This window comes from Bacillus rossius, chromosome 5 (assembly GCF_032445375.1).
Source record: "Bacillus rossius redtenbacheri isolate Brsri chromosome 5, Brsri_v3, whole genome shotgun sequence".
Classification (NCBI taxonomy): domain Eukaryota; kingdom Metazoa; phylum Arthropoda; class Insecta; order Phasmatodea; family Bacillidae; genus Bacillus; species Bacillus rossius.
Genome location: NC_086333.1, coordinates 9,532,030 through 9,547,452, shown reverse-complemented (window position 1 = coordinate 9,547,452; position 15,423 = coordinate 9,532,030). Strand labels below are relative to the sequence as shown.

Genomic DNA, 15,423 nt, shown 5'->3' with positions numbered 1-15,423 from the left:
CAACTCTTCCAAGAATGAGCGCAAGCAGTTAAAAGAAGTTCAACGACACAATGCCAACATGGAAGCCATTGCCGTGTGCAAAAATACGGCGCAGGACTCTAATTGAAACCTCACAAATTAGGACGAGTCAGGAGAAAGAAACGACTGAAAAATTCCTAAGTTCTTTGCCAAAATGTCCACTCACCAATATAGATTTAATCATGTACGCTCTAAAACTGAAAATACAAAATTTCCGAGGCGTGTTTATGCGAAACACTTTGCCTAGCAAGCCAAAACTCGTGAGCGTGCCATTATTATTTTTAACATTTCTACAGTTCGTGGAACGCAGTGAGTAGCTTACATAAAGATCGGGAAAAAGGCCCATTACTACGAAAGTTTTGAAAATTTACGACCTTCGACAGAACTTATTCGGTATCTGGGCAGGACCACTACATCTTTCTACAATTACAAAACCGAACAGTCGCTTAACCAAACAAACTGCAAACCATTGTGCCTTCGCTTTTTGACTAAAAATTTTACCTAACAAATTTTATTTGCCTATAAAATAACTGTACAGATATGAAAACAAGTCAGTCATTTCGATAACACCAACCTTGACAGGTCACGCATCAGAGCTGCGGGGGGTCCATTTCCCGCCCTTGGATTTAGATGGTTAATGGTGTATCGGAATCGTAGATTTTCAAACGTATTATGCCGTACCGAATTTCGACAAATAAAACTGCAAGATCTGCTTCCTGAAAAGTAATGGGACCTGTTGGCTCTTACGAAATTGACGACATTGCAAATTACTTCAGAGAAATTTTACCACACGATGTAGATTTTCAACTGTGTGGAAATCCAAACACTCAAAAAAGCATTCTAACATCCAGTGAAAATGTCGACTTTACGAAACCTGGAACCATAGGTACGATGCACCAACCAATTATATATGACACAGGAAGAATTTAAGAATATTGTCACGTGCACCTAGCCGGTGCCACCGCCATTTCTGTCACGATCCACCTTCAGAGGGGGGGGGCGAGAATCGTAGCTCTTTACATAGAAACAACTCGCTTGGCATCAACTAGTCTTAACTTCATAAAATACTTTACTGTACCTAGGATCATAGGTTCGTCATCCCGTACAGGATGTCTGGTGAGAGCTGAACTAAGGAGATTTTGCAAAATAACATAATACTTAATTAAAATTATTTTATTCTTAAAGTCAAATACTCAACATCATTTTAAAGAACATTTAAATAGCGGGATTACAATTTAAAACAATAATCTCTTTACTTCCTTAACGATTGAACGACCTTACAAGAGAGAGAATGAGAGAACTTCACTAAACACTTCCCTAGTCCTTCCGAATACCTCAAATCATAATTAATACTTAAAATTAAAACAAAGATAAGTCCATACTCACATTTTCCGAAAAGCCTTTCTTGATCGATTACTTTAAAAAAACAACGTAGGGGCCTCTCCTGCCCTTGAAATCCCGAACGAACATTACATTTTAAAAACTATGACGCGTGACCCCTGACGAGGGCCATAGCCTCCGCCCGAAAGCTTGACGACTACATTATGACCTAACTTAAATTAAACGACTCGTGGCCTCTGGCGTCGGCCATAGCTTCCGCCCGAAAGCTTGAATTCCTACATCACGAACGAACTAACTACTCGTGACCACAGGTGAGACGCATAGCCTCCGCCTGAGTGAGCCTGAATTCCTACATCACGAACGAACTAACAACTCGTGACCACAGGTGAGACGCATAGCCTCCGCCTGAGTGAGCCCCGAGTCACCACTCACTTGCGCTTAAATTCGCGCGCCCTGCCGCGCCTACCATAACAAAAGCTCGTTATTGAAGTCAAATTTACTAAACAACTAACTAGAACATCTGGGAAGACTACCCCCCCTCTACCCCAATGTGCAGGCCACACCGCGCGGCTTGTTACGACAGCGCGCCCCAGTAACTGCGGCCCGTGGCTGCGCCAGCGCGCGGCCAAACAAACAAACAAAATTCTGCAAGCCCGCAGCGCGCCGCGCCGGCCCCGTGCCCCAATTACATGGTCACGCCACTTGCGCTGACGAGTGAACAGAGCAGCCAGCCCAGAGTCCCGTCAGTAAAGTCCCTAAATTTGATTTCAACAACCCTGCAAAATTTCAACCCGCGACATAACCCTCCCCTCACAGAGCTCGAGCCCCATCGAGCTACCTCAAAATTACAAATTGTCTTTTTCCATTAAACCATAACTATAAATTCCTCATTTCACAAAAATAATAATTTTCTTAGTTCCTTGCTGTCTGAACATACATCTAGATTCTGCATAAGATTTATTTTAAAACAACAAGTATTCATAAAATTAAATGTAAAACTTTTATCTGGTTTGTTCTCACAGGAACCTTCAGAGGCTCGAGTTCTCAATTCTAAAAAAAATTGTTCTGTTAGTGAAGCTCTCTTTACAAATTAAATTACTGTTCTTAGTTTCTCAGTATTCGTTAAACAATGTGCAAATTCTTGATAATTATTATTATTTTTTTTTTCAGTTTCCGTTTATTACCATACTTCTTTCGTTCTTCAAAAAAAATTAAGTGTCCTTACAGTGTTTCAATTAATTAAACTCTTATCTCGTGAAGGTTGGTGCAACTCCTCGAAGTCAGTGTTGTCGAGAAGAGTAGCTCCCTGGGCTGGCCATCAGCAAACACCACTCAACTCCAACAGCTACTGGACTGGCTTCCAGGGCAGCTCACAACTTCTCCCCACATCTGCTTCGGAGTTGTGCCATCCTCATCACGAACAGATTACAATTCTGAAACATCATCAACAGGCATTACCATCACGCCTGACAAATACAAAACTAACTACTAAACTACAATCGATGGGCAAGGATGCAAACACACAAAAAAATAAAATTAATTAATTCAACTGCTAACATAAAGTATCCCACCCTTAGCATAATCTAATCAGGCAAATAATTTGATAGGAAAAACTTAAGGAAGGGAAACATGACCTCCAATGATTTTCCCTAACTCTTGAGTCTTGATCTTCTCTATACAGCAAATAGTCCCCACGAAGTAACTGGGTTGAAGGTCAGTTCACATGACCCACCCATAACCTCTTCTACTCTTCTTTTCTTCTGGGGGCAACCACAATGCCCACCAATCTCTCTCCATGGTGCCGAACCAGCTATCCCATGAGAGTAAACAACGTAGTCAATAGAAGCGCAGAGGGGAAACACCAATCTCTGGCTTGTCGAGTCATAAAACTGCTTTGTCTTCTTCTTCTTCTTCTTCTTCTTCTGAGTAAAACATCTGATTAATCTTGCTACTATTCTTCCCAACAATAAAAAAAAAGTTCATCAGGTATCTTCATGAAAGAAACATTCTAACTAATAATTCTTCATTTTTCTTCTTCTTTATTTCTGTTAGTTGTAATAGAAGGCCATGTTAGGGAGGTTATAGGGAAAAAGAGTGGCCAATTCCCACCCCATCACCCACCTAGATCATGACTAATTAACTTTTAAACTTTCTATTTCAAACAAATAAAAAAAAACATTTTTTTTTATTCAAACTTTTAAACTATAATTACTTTTACTTCATAACCTCAAAAGCTAATCAATAATTCTAAATGAAATTGTGATTTACTGCATCCTTGTTCCATCCGATCTGTTTGTTTATAACCTTTCTTGTAAAGTATAAAATTTTCAAACATTACTAATTCAAAAAAAAATTAAATTCTGGTGTCCTTTGAGTTACAATTAACTTTACTATTTCTTAGCTTGAAATAATTTAAGTTTTCAGAACTATTTCATTGTCTAATTCACAACACTTAAAAATCAACTCAAAACAACAAATCATCAAAATCAATAAGATCATCTGACCTACCTATCAGTACTGTGAACTTGAACTGTTCGTACACATTTATAATAAGCTATTGTATTTAAATTCCAACCTAAATAAGGTTTTAAAAAAAAACTACTAATCCCTCTGTAAATTAAGAAAATTAACTTTAAAAATTAAACTTAAGGTATTAGTTCTTTTTGACAGCTACCACAACTCACTAGTTCCATTACATTACTATAACCTAAAAAGTTCTGTAAATAATGTTTATAACAAAAAAAAACTCCAGTTACTGTCTTCCATAAAAAAAAATAAAACTTTACATGACCTTATTAATCTCCACTTGTAAGTCCATGGCTGCCAGCTTTCTCTTCTCTTGAATCTTCAGTCTTGGCTCTTGTTTCAGTGATCTTGTATCTTGTCTCTCGAACTCTTGTCATCTTGTAAACTGGACTGCTGCTCAGCTCATCTTAAGGAATCTGTAACAGTTTCAAAAATACATGTTAATTTAAATTACATAATTCCTGTTCTTTGGTCCTAAAAAAAAATTGTATTATTAGTACACATTACCCTGAAACAACATTATTATTCATTGTTTATTACTTAAAAAAAATGCTTTACCATAAAATCCTTTTTTGTTCTTTTCATTAGGCCTATTTATTTTCCTTCTTCTTAATTAAATTCTGCTTCAAATGTTAATCCTAACTTAAGACCTACCATCTATTTATTATTCATTACCTACATTATTTATGTTACCCTAAAATTCCCATAAGTTTCTAATACTTCCTATCAAAGACATTCTCTCTCAAAAAAAATTTACTTGTGACTCTTAACTTAACAAACTTAAAAAAAACTTTTACACTAGACTTAACTTATTATTCATTCTTAGTTACTAAATTTCTATATGTAAACTTTAGTACTTACAAACAAAAACTGCCTATTTCTCTCTACCTCTTAATCTCTTTCAATTATTACAATAATAATGTTACCTTGCATCTTTAAACTTTCTTCTTTTCAATTAAATTAGACATCTCATAACAATAAAAATTCTGCCTATACTCTTCTTATGGGTGTACAAACCAACAACAAAATTTCAAATTCTCAAGTTTCCTTATATTTAAATTATGCAATGCACATAACCTCTGTGGTGCCTGTACCCTTTTAGGCCTACCACCTTCTCCTCTCACAGCATGACAACTCTTATTCCTCGGGGTCTGTATTCACTGTTCCAAATCAAATATCTCAAATAAATTAAAAACAAATTTATTATTTTAAGAAAACAAAAATTTACATTGACTTTACTATGGAGCCTGGAAATCTCAATGTCCCACAGCAGCTAACATGACTAAATCCCATGGAACCCCAGGTTTACCTAACCTGTGCCCAAAAATTTAAGCATACCAGGCTTTCTCTGCACTGGTTTTACAGCATCACACACTATTTAGGGCCCCTGATCTGCCATCAGTCCCAAGGAGTTTTCCCACAACCCCTCTCTACACAAGCGCCTACCGCATTCCTCTCAATTGGCTATCGGTTTTACGGCATTCTTTTGGGATCCGACCATCAAGTTAGGGCTAATCGAACACTAAACCTCCATACTTCCAAACTAATGTAAATCAATTAAATTTTCTCTGTAAATTCTAAAAATCAAAAAAAATTATTCCAACATGCCAAAGAAACTTCCAAAAAAAATTCATAATCTTATCTTCAAACCATTAAAATAAAAATAAATAGATTACTCTGTTTTCTCCTTAATAACTGTAAACTGTCAACAAATATTATGTCGTAAATTTAACTATGCTTACTGACTCTAAATCATAAAATCTCATTTGTCCTAATTAATAAACAACCGATTTCCTTAAAATCTCACTGTATCTCTCATACTCAAACTCCACTGGCTGAATATCTCAATAAATTCAAAAACAATTATCTAAACTCTTAAAGAAACTCCTCCCCAATTATTCAAATTACTTCACCTTATTTTATTTCATTACTTAAAACACCTTACTCAAAAAAAATTAATTAATTATCTAGCTATCTTCCATTATTATTTATTTACCGAACAAAACTTTCTCCTAAATTAATTTAGTAAAATTCAATTTCACATTAGGCAAGTACACTAACTCTCTACAGCAATGTTTCTCATTTCCCTCCTTCCTAACTGAATCCAATCTTACTTAACCTCCAGGGAATTTACCTCACAAAATAACCAAATTCACTGTAGTGCCTATCTGCTATAGGCCCACTACACAGGGGGCTCTAACCCCACCAACAAACTTCATTGAAATGGTACCCTATCCCATACAGGATAGCCACTTCGGTACTACCATGGGGAACTCCTGCCCCAAACTACTCACAACTCTCAGGATTCTCCTGACCCTTAATTCCGTAGTCAGCCCATCTCCTATGGTCTGCGCTACAATTCCCTTTCTTCCCAGGGACACAACGCCTCACCTTAGGGTCCCTCGCCCTAATGAAAACATTAATTTTGTCTCTCTGTTCTTTTGGAGTAAATTCCCTCTACACACAAAATCTAGCCTTCCCAGTTTTCTCAATGCTTATCGATTTTATAGTGTACCTCCTTAATAATGTTTACAAATCCCAAAAAAATATTTTTAAAACCGAGGTAGAATTTAACTAACAAAAACATAAACAACTTACAACGAAACACTTCTAGCCTATACATCATACACTTCTTAAATTAAATTACTTACATACTGAAAGTTCCTCTTCTCCTAAAACACACTTAAATTTAAATTTATTTAACCAATAGTCTATTTTCTTATCGTTAAGTTACCGTACAGCTGATCAAAACAAGGTCACGGCCTGTCCACGTCTCCGTATGAGCCCGTGACGTCACCGAATTCCATCAGGTGCGCCAACCCTCGCTTGCGGTTCCTCCGTTCTCCGCTAGGTCTCAGCACCTCCCCGTCACGTGTTCACTCTGCCACGTCCACTGACGTGTCGTTCTGAAACAACTCTCAACATTTTTCTAATTAAAACAAAACATCACTATAAATTCTATAACTCTCTTTTACATAAACTCTCGTTTTCTCTTTAATTCCTTTCTAACGTTTATCCTTCCCTCGACTGATTTAATTCATACGTCTCGTCTCCTACGCGCACGAAAACAAAACAAACTTCTCTTGAAAATAATTCCTATTTACGACAAAAAACTTTATTTTAAATTATAATTCTCTTAACCTACAATCTTAAAATGAACTTCAATTAAATTAAACCACTTGCATTATCTCTAATAAGCATTTAACTTATAACGTATTCTCCTCACGTAATAATCCCCGATATAAATCTACAATAAATTCAACGACTTAAAACAACTTATCACTATAAACTTTATCCTTACAAGTATCCTCAAATAAACATCTGTTACGTCAAAAAAAAAATCTCAAAGACTTCCTCCACTATAGACTAAAATTCCGTAATCCTCTCCTCAAGTAAACTCTTAATAACCTGCTATCAGAAGCTGAAACTAACTTAATAATAAACATAAAAATCTACCTCTCTCTCTCTCCAGAAATAGAACCTATCCGGCGAACTCTACCATTTCTGTCACGTGCACCTAGCCGGTGCCACCGCCATTTCTGTCACGATCCACCTTCAGAGGGGGGGGGCGAGAATCGTAGCTCTTTACATAGAAACAACTCGCTTGGCATCAACTAGTCTTAACTTCATAAAATACTTTACTGTACCTAGGATCATAGGTTCGTCATCCCGTACAGGATGTCTGGTGAGAGCTGAACTAAGGAGATTTTGCAAAATAACATAATACTTAATTAAAATTATTTTATTCTTAAAGTCAAATACTCAACATCATTTTAAAGAACATTTAAATAGCGGGATTACAATTTAAAACAATAATCTCTTTACTTCCTTAACGATTGAACGACCTTACAAGAGAGAGAATGAGAGAACTTCACTAAACACTTCCCTAGTCCTTCCGAATACCTCAAATCATAATTAATACTTAAAATTAAAACAAAGATAAGTCCATACTCACATTTTCCGAAAAGCCTTTCTTGATCGATTACTTTAAAAAAACAACGTAGGGGCCTCTCCTGCCCTTGAAATCCCGAACGAACATTACATTTTAAAAACTATGACGCGTGACCCCTGACGAGGGCCATAGCCTCCGCCCGAAAGCTTGACGACTACATTATGACCTAACTTAAATTAAACGACTCGTGGCCTCTGGCGTCGGCCATAGCTTCCGCCCGAAAGCTTGAATTCCTACATCACGAACGAACTAACTACTCGTGACCACAGGTGAGACGCATAGCCTCCGCCTGAGTGAGCCTGAATTCCTACATCACGAACGAACTAACAACTCGTGACCACAGGTGAGACGCATAGCCTCCGCCTGAGTGAGCCCCGAGTCACCACTCACTTGCGCTTAAATTCGCGCGCCCTGCCGCGCCTACCATAACAAAAGCTCGTTATTGAAGTCAAATTTACTAAACAACTAACTAGAACATCTGGGAAGACTACCCCCCCTCTACCCCAATGTGCAGGCCACACCGCGCGGCTTGTTACGACAGCGCGCCCCAGTAACTGCGGCCCGTGGCTGCGCCAGCGCGCGGCCAAACAAACAAACAAAATTCTGCAAGCCCGCAGCGCGCCGCGCCGGCCCCGTGCCCCAATTACATGGTCACGCCACTTGCGCTGACGAGTGAACAGAGCAGCCAGCCCAGAGTCCCGTCAGTAAAGTCCCTAAATTTGATTTCAACAACCCTGCAAAATTTCAACCCGCGACAATATACACATGCAGTAAACATATTGCCTGTGAATGTGATAATAATAAAGTGTAATTTGGCATCACAATGGAAGACTAAACAACTAATTGCACGAGTTTCCGCCAATGGTCCCGCCAGGTTATAAACTGTTTGAAGTACTGCAAAGTATAATTTCCATTCCAGTCGTCGTGAAGTGTGCACACGAAGTCGTCGTCAGAAACATTGACCAGCGAGGACGCTTGGTGACTTTTGAAGACGAATAAATTACATTATGTCTGCACTTGAAGCGATGTGAATAAAGTTTGTGACACCGAACAGTTATAAAAGAAATCGCATTGATGTGAATAAGATCAGTTGTCTGCCAGACATTGGTGAATTAACACCTGACAGCATGAAGTTTCTTCTTAGTATTGGACAAGTGCCAAATAAATATGGAAGACGAAATCCTCAATGTGGTAGACGCGGTCATTTTTGATGACAGCATTACGACAATGGAACTGCACAAGTACCAGCCTTTCCTGCTCGGGCCGTACACACTTCCTTCAGAAGTACACATTGCTGTATAGCACCAGAATATCTGTATTTTACCTTCGCAGTCGTTTCTACGTATTAGAGGCACTCTGACAAAACCGGATGGTAATCATCCTAAAACGACAGAAATATCCGGCAATGGTATTCTTTACCTAATCGAGCGCATTACATATGTTCTCAATGACGTCGAGGTAGACCAGACGAAAGATATAGGCAGATCATCTACATTTGGAAAATTACATTGGAAAATTACCTATCGCTCACGCCAAACGAACTGGCAGCTCCAATGATGGCTGGTCTCTCGAGGATGAATATAAGCATCCTGTTTATGCCGAAGGAAAGTTCCAAGTTTTGTTTCCTCTGTCCATGCTTCTTGGATTCGCTAAGGACTACAAGCATATAATAATTAATTCGAATCAAGAGCTTGTACTGCTTCAGCGTATCAGCGTATCAATTGGATAGTAATGTCAAGCTTCGGTACGGAAAAGCCAAGATACATCATCGCCGGGCTTCAGACTGGAAGACAGCTGAGTCCAGGAGTAAGCCACTCTGTATTCTATATCTGTCAAATGCGTAACGTAAAAATATTTTTAAACAGCGAAAGCTACCCATATGTTGATATGAACATGGACTTTGAAAACTGAATATTTCTTCTCGCATATCAAATGTTTGCCAATTTTTAGCAAGCATACTATGGTCGAGGACATTTACCGATACTGAGTCCCGTATGTTTTAAGAACAAGGCACCATTAATGCAAACAGGATGATCGAAAAAATTTTACATCTTCGACTGTTGGATCGAGATATCGATGAGTGAAAGTATTACACCAAACACTTATGTTTTTGTCTAATACTACACGATAGGCTTGCATCGTACAATTGCCGAGACAAGCTTGTGAAAATTCTGACATAAATATCGGAGAGTTTGCGAGATTAATTTAGTTACTATCGAGCATTATTTGCGATAAGATGTACTGCAACCTGCAAGGTTTCCAGAGCGAAAATGGATTTGTGCTCAAGGAGATTAGCGTTACCTATGAGGACGACAGCAGGACTTGAACCCGCACCTTCCGACCTCTGTATCGCTGGTAATTATTGGATGAAAAATGTAAACACTCAAATAAATGGCTATGCAAATATTACCATGGTTTTGGGTGGTAATAAGGTAAAATTCGTACCACGAAGTTAAAAACACTATTGAAGATTTACTAGTTAAAAACGAAATAATTTACTATGCTGCACCTGAGCAGAAGAAATGGCTTAGCAAGTTGTGTGAAGCACCAGTTGAAATTGTTGACGTACAGACAGACTAAGGCTGTCGTTCTCTTCGCAAGCTTTCTGCAATGTATGGGGAGCAGCCACGCGACAAATTTGAATGGGTAAGTGCCTGTACATACTCGCAGCTAATGCAGAAATGGCACTCCCAGTGTTAGTAGGAGCCTGCATATATAAAAGGCATGCAACCATTCGTGCCTTCAGTTGTCGTCCGACCTACAAGAAGATGTTTCCGTTTCATCCTGCTAACGTGTACATGAGCGTAAGACTTAGCTTCAGCAGTTTCGAGTACAGCTACTGGGATGCTGGGTATTTATGTACATATACGGAAACATGTGATGGAGGCGCTCAGCACGGGAATTTTCGCACTTTCCTGTGTCCTATGAACTGACTCAGCAGCTACTATATTCCTGTGAATCTGGAAACTGTGCCGTCTATCACATGAGTACGCACACAATCCTTCCTGCTAGCATCGCCGAGTTAGTCGCCTCGTCTGCACGTGCAACGCCAAACATGGACGTGATGCAACAGATTGTGACCTGAGATGCATCTACGCAGCCATCCAAACTACATGCGTCTCGTCGTAGTTCAGTCAGTGAACCTGTCTCAACAATCCCAGGTCCAGCCATGCTCACATTCGTCATCGTCCATGTCTCACCGATGCAGACATTGTCGAAGAATAAGTCCCGCCGGAAACCTGTGTTCCTGGGCCCGTGACCTGCGAACCAGTTGGAACCTGAATTGACCAACCAGTTGGAACCGGAGTAGACGAAACATTATTCAGAGTGGACGATACAGTTCGTGCAGTGTTAAAGACTTTGCTTATGAAAATATTTAATTCCTTAACCTAATATGAATTTGTGTAATTTTTCTAAATAAATATGTAAAACTTGAACTTGTATGACTTTATTTGTAAAATTTTAAGTTATCTGAATTTTATCCTAATATTGTTTGAATAAAGTTAAATTTCTTGACTCAAGTAATATACCATTAGGTCTCTGGTATAAAGTGAGGTTCATACTACGGGACCCTCAGTCCTCCTCTGGTCGCGGTGCAGTACAGATCGGCTCTCTTCAGTAAGTTAAGTAATATTTAGTTTCTGTTCCATTGTCGACATTGATAGACGATCTACCAATAACTTCGGGGACCCTGATGGCACCTACATCAACAGCTACGTCGACGACATCGGAGAGCTCAATGGCTGCGGTGTCGGCAGTTGCGGAGATTCCAACGACATCGATACCATCATCTGCAGAAATTTTGATGCATTCTGTGATACCGACATTGACTTGTGCTATTTCATCGGTTGAAGTTTCACCACCAACATTGCAGACTTCAATGGACGGTGGACTGTCATTGATTCAGTGCAAATACTATGGTGCATCATTTACTAAACCAAAAAATGCTCGCAGTCATGAAATAAGTGGGTGTCCAACTGATGTACTGCAAAGAACATTGTTTCAATGCATCAAATCCAATAAAGTATTTAACCATTCAGTTACCTTACTTAACATTATGATATATGTACTGGATCTTTTATGTGCATGCAAGAACCTGTTTGCAAATATTGTGGCAGAACCTTTATGCTAGCACAGATTGCTAGACATCATGAAAATTGGAACTGTCCTTTAAATGCATCTATACTGTCGTCACTGTGCGAACGGTGTGGGGTCATGTACCGACGCTCTTTTTTTTTTTGTAATTTATTCCAAAAAATGTAAAGGTAGAAACTGAAATTTTATTGACTCCTCGATGTCACATGACTACACTAAAAAGATTATACAATTTATCGAGAAATGCTTAAGACTTTATTAATTTGCGTGTTTTTTTTTTGTACTTGTAGTAGTGTAGATTGTATGTAATAAATGTTATGTTTGTAAATTAAAGTTTAGTTTTTTTACTTCTTGAACCTGTCACTTTTGTGATATTTTAAATTTAATTACCTTTTTTCAGTGACCTAGGATCTAAATTTGTATCAATTCAATCATTATATTAATGAGTGATTTTTTCGATGAATTTTGGAATTTTTCCCGAATTCCTAGGTCAATAAATACAAATGTCCAAGATGGCGGACATAAATACTTACTGGATACTGTAATATTAGGGGAAAAAAGCCACTTTTAGTATTTTGAACGGGATTTATTGATATTTTTATTTTTTAGATAAAATAATTTTTTTGCATCTACCAGGGATTCAACCAAGGACAGAAGCCGATAGACCCAATCAATAAATTAATTTCAGATTTTAAAATGAATTTTGGTATTTTTCCCGAATTTTTATCTAAATATTTACACAATTCCAAGATGGTTCCCAAATTGCAAGGTGGCCCTTGGTGGGCGAACCGGACCTATCGGATGGCGATACCTGCAAGAAGGCCTAGCGAAGCAGTCGGGTGCAACAAGCGATAGTTGAGGACTGTGCTGTGACGCGGCATGTGTGAATGTGCGAAGGAAGCAGACAGAAGCGGGTGCCACTGTCGTGCCAATCTCCAGTGAAAGTGTTAATGTTTTAATTATCGGTGTAATACTAATTGTTGTGAACAGAAATCTCGAGTGCAGTTATTAAATTTAGTGTGTATAAATTAATAATAAATAAAACTGTACTAATTAATCGGGCTATCCCTTACGAACCCAGTAATTCTCCCCACATTATATTTGCAACAGTAATCTAAAAAGTAATGTTTACATGCATGCAGATGCAATGCCTGTATACTGTAGCTGTACAAAACATTTTAGTTCCCTGTTCCTATGATGGAGTAAATGAGTTACAGATTAATGTGTTTGATATTTTATGATCTTGCTCTTATGTGTGATTACCTTTTAATGATTTTCAGGAGTTCCATAAATATTGTTGTTGAGATGGGCAATATTAATGTTTTTATTGTTTTTTGGAAATATATACTAATATTATAAAGCTGAAGAGTTAGTTAGTTTGTTTGTTTGAACGCGCTAATCTCAGGAACCACTGGTCCGATTTGAAAAATTCTTTCAGTATTGGATAGTACATTTATCGAGGAAGGCTATAGGCTATATTATATTATCAATAACATTAGGGATCCTTACTAAAAGTCCAATTTAGAATCAAATGCGTTGGAGGGGGTTAGATACAACATGCAGTACACGTACGAAGTGTGTGTTGACAATGCTGCAGGCGCTAGAAGTTTATTAAGCGAAATACCACTCACTGACTCACTCATCACGAGATCTCTAAAACTATACACCCGATTGACTTGAAATTTAGCATAGTTACTCATTTTGTGTTGTAGACGCTCACTAAGAACGGATTCTGCGGAAATCCGATCCCAAGGGGAGTTTCGGGGGCGTAATATAGCAAAATTTACAGTTTTTGGAAGGAAATCACCATGGCAACGGCTGTTGCTTTGTTGATGCTTCATTCGTCTCTATGGCAACTACTATTTCATTGTTAGTGCAGTCGTCATCACCGTTGAAATTTTGCGAGTACTTAAAATATCAAAAATTGCCCTTTTTTTTTCCAAGTATATATATTTTACAGACTTGAAACTGCACAGTAATGTTCCTTATGTTACGCAGGATGACATTTTCCGAAAATTAGATCCCATGGGTGGTTAAAACCAGGCAACAGTGGGTACTTTGTCTGCATGAGAACAGGATTTTGCATTGTTGATGCCTTCTGCGTCTCCATGGCAACGGGCATCGCGCGGCAGTGGCGTACCCACAAGGAGGGGCATATATAATGAGCGGCGCAAGAGTGATCTGCCTGTAGACTGCCGTAGCGAAGTACGGGTACATCAGTTGTACTTTGCGTGCACGAGTCGGGAAACCATCGGTGCTATTCATTTTCTCTCCGGTACATTATACAGCAGTAGTATAGGAATGTTCCTCCGGAAACAGGATTCAGGATGTGGTGTGTGGTGTCGGTGTCCGCCATCTTGGATTGTGAAGTCACGGCGGCCATATTGGATGACCGTGACCATGACCCTTGACCTTGACCCCGGCGGCCATCTTGGATCCGCCATCTTGGATGCAGCGTAACGGGACATGGCGCAACGGGACACGGCGTAACAGGACAAGTAGGTCACGGTCGCCATATTTAAAATCCGCCATCTTTAAATCGAGCGCCCCACTCATGATGAAATGTTCGTCTCTGTCGCCATATTGATTTTTTCCGTTCCACTGGAGGCCGCCATCTTGGATACCGTCGACTCTGTTTCTGTCATTTGTTCCTAGATAGCGCCAGCGTCACTCTGGATTTTTTTTCTGTTCCACTGGAGGCCGCCATCTTGGATACCGTTGACTTTGTTTCTGTTGTTTGTTCCTAGATAGCGCCAGCGGCGCTCTTGATTTTTTTTTCTGTTCCACTGGAGGCCGCCATCTTGGATACCGTCGACTTTGTTTATGTTGTTTGTTCCTAGATAGCGCCAGCGTCGCTCTGTCTCAACACATAAGGTCGATGTTCCATTACCTACCAGAGCTAGTATGGTCCTTATCGACATATCAAATTAATTTTTTTATGAAAAATACATTGGAAGCGCTGTGATTCGAACCAGCGCAGCTCTGATCTCTAGGTTGGAAAACATACGCCTTTAACCGCTCGGCTATCGAGACGTTTACCAGACTGAGAATAAAATAAGGTATATAAAAAAATAACATGCATATCGGGACTTGATTTTTTTTTTTAAATTTTAAGTAATAATAGCACTACATGTTCGAGACAGATCCGCCATGTTGTAATAAGTCGTAACTGTTGCAATTATCGTTACGCCCGCAATCATTAAAATCCGCAATTTTTATGTTAGAAAATCGGGAAAAACTTTAAAAATCATCAAAAAAAATTATTTAATCGAATAAATAATAAAAATTTAAAAACCATTGTTGCAGTTATCGTTACGGCCGCCATCTTGGATTATATAAATGTTGCATATTTCGTTACACCCGCCATCTTGGTTGAGTACTATGTCATCGTTACACTTTATGTTGCGTCCGTCATATTGGATCCTATTAATGTTGCAATTACTGTTATGGTCGACATTTTGAAATTTAGTCGTCATCTTGGAAATCCATAA

At 38.8% G+C, this 15,423-nt stretch overlaps 1 protein-coding gene and 1 long non-coding RNA gene across 3 annotated transcripts in view; one reads left to right on the top strand and one right to left on the bottom strand.

Annotated features, from left to right (window-relative positions):
- LOC134531578 (pyruvate dehydrogenase phosphatase regulatory subunit, mitochondrial-like) overlaps positions 1-15,423 on the top strand; it is a 520,406-nt gene that overhangs the window by 317,654 nt on the left and 187,329 nt on the right. The window lies entirely within an intron of this gene.
- On the bottom strand, positions 3,386-6,883 carry LOC134531579 (uncharacterized). Its single transcript, XR_010075036.1, has 2 exons — positions 6,537-6,883; positions 3,386-4,301 (listed from the first exon to the last, which is right to left on the bottom strand). It is a non-coding gene; the product is annotated as an uncharacterized LOC134531579 (long non-coding RNA).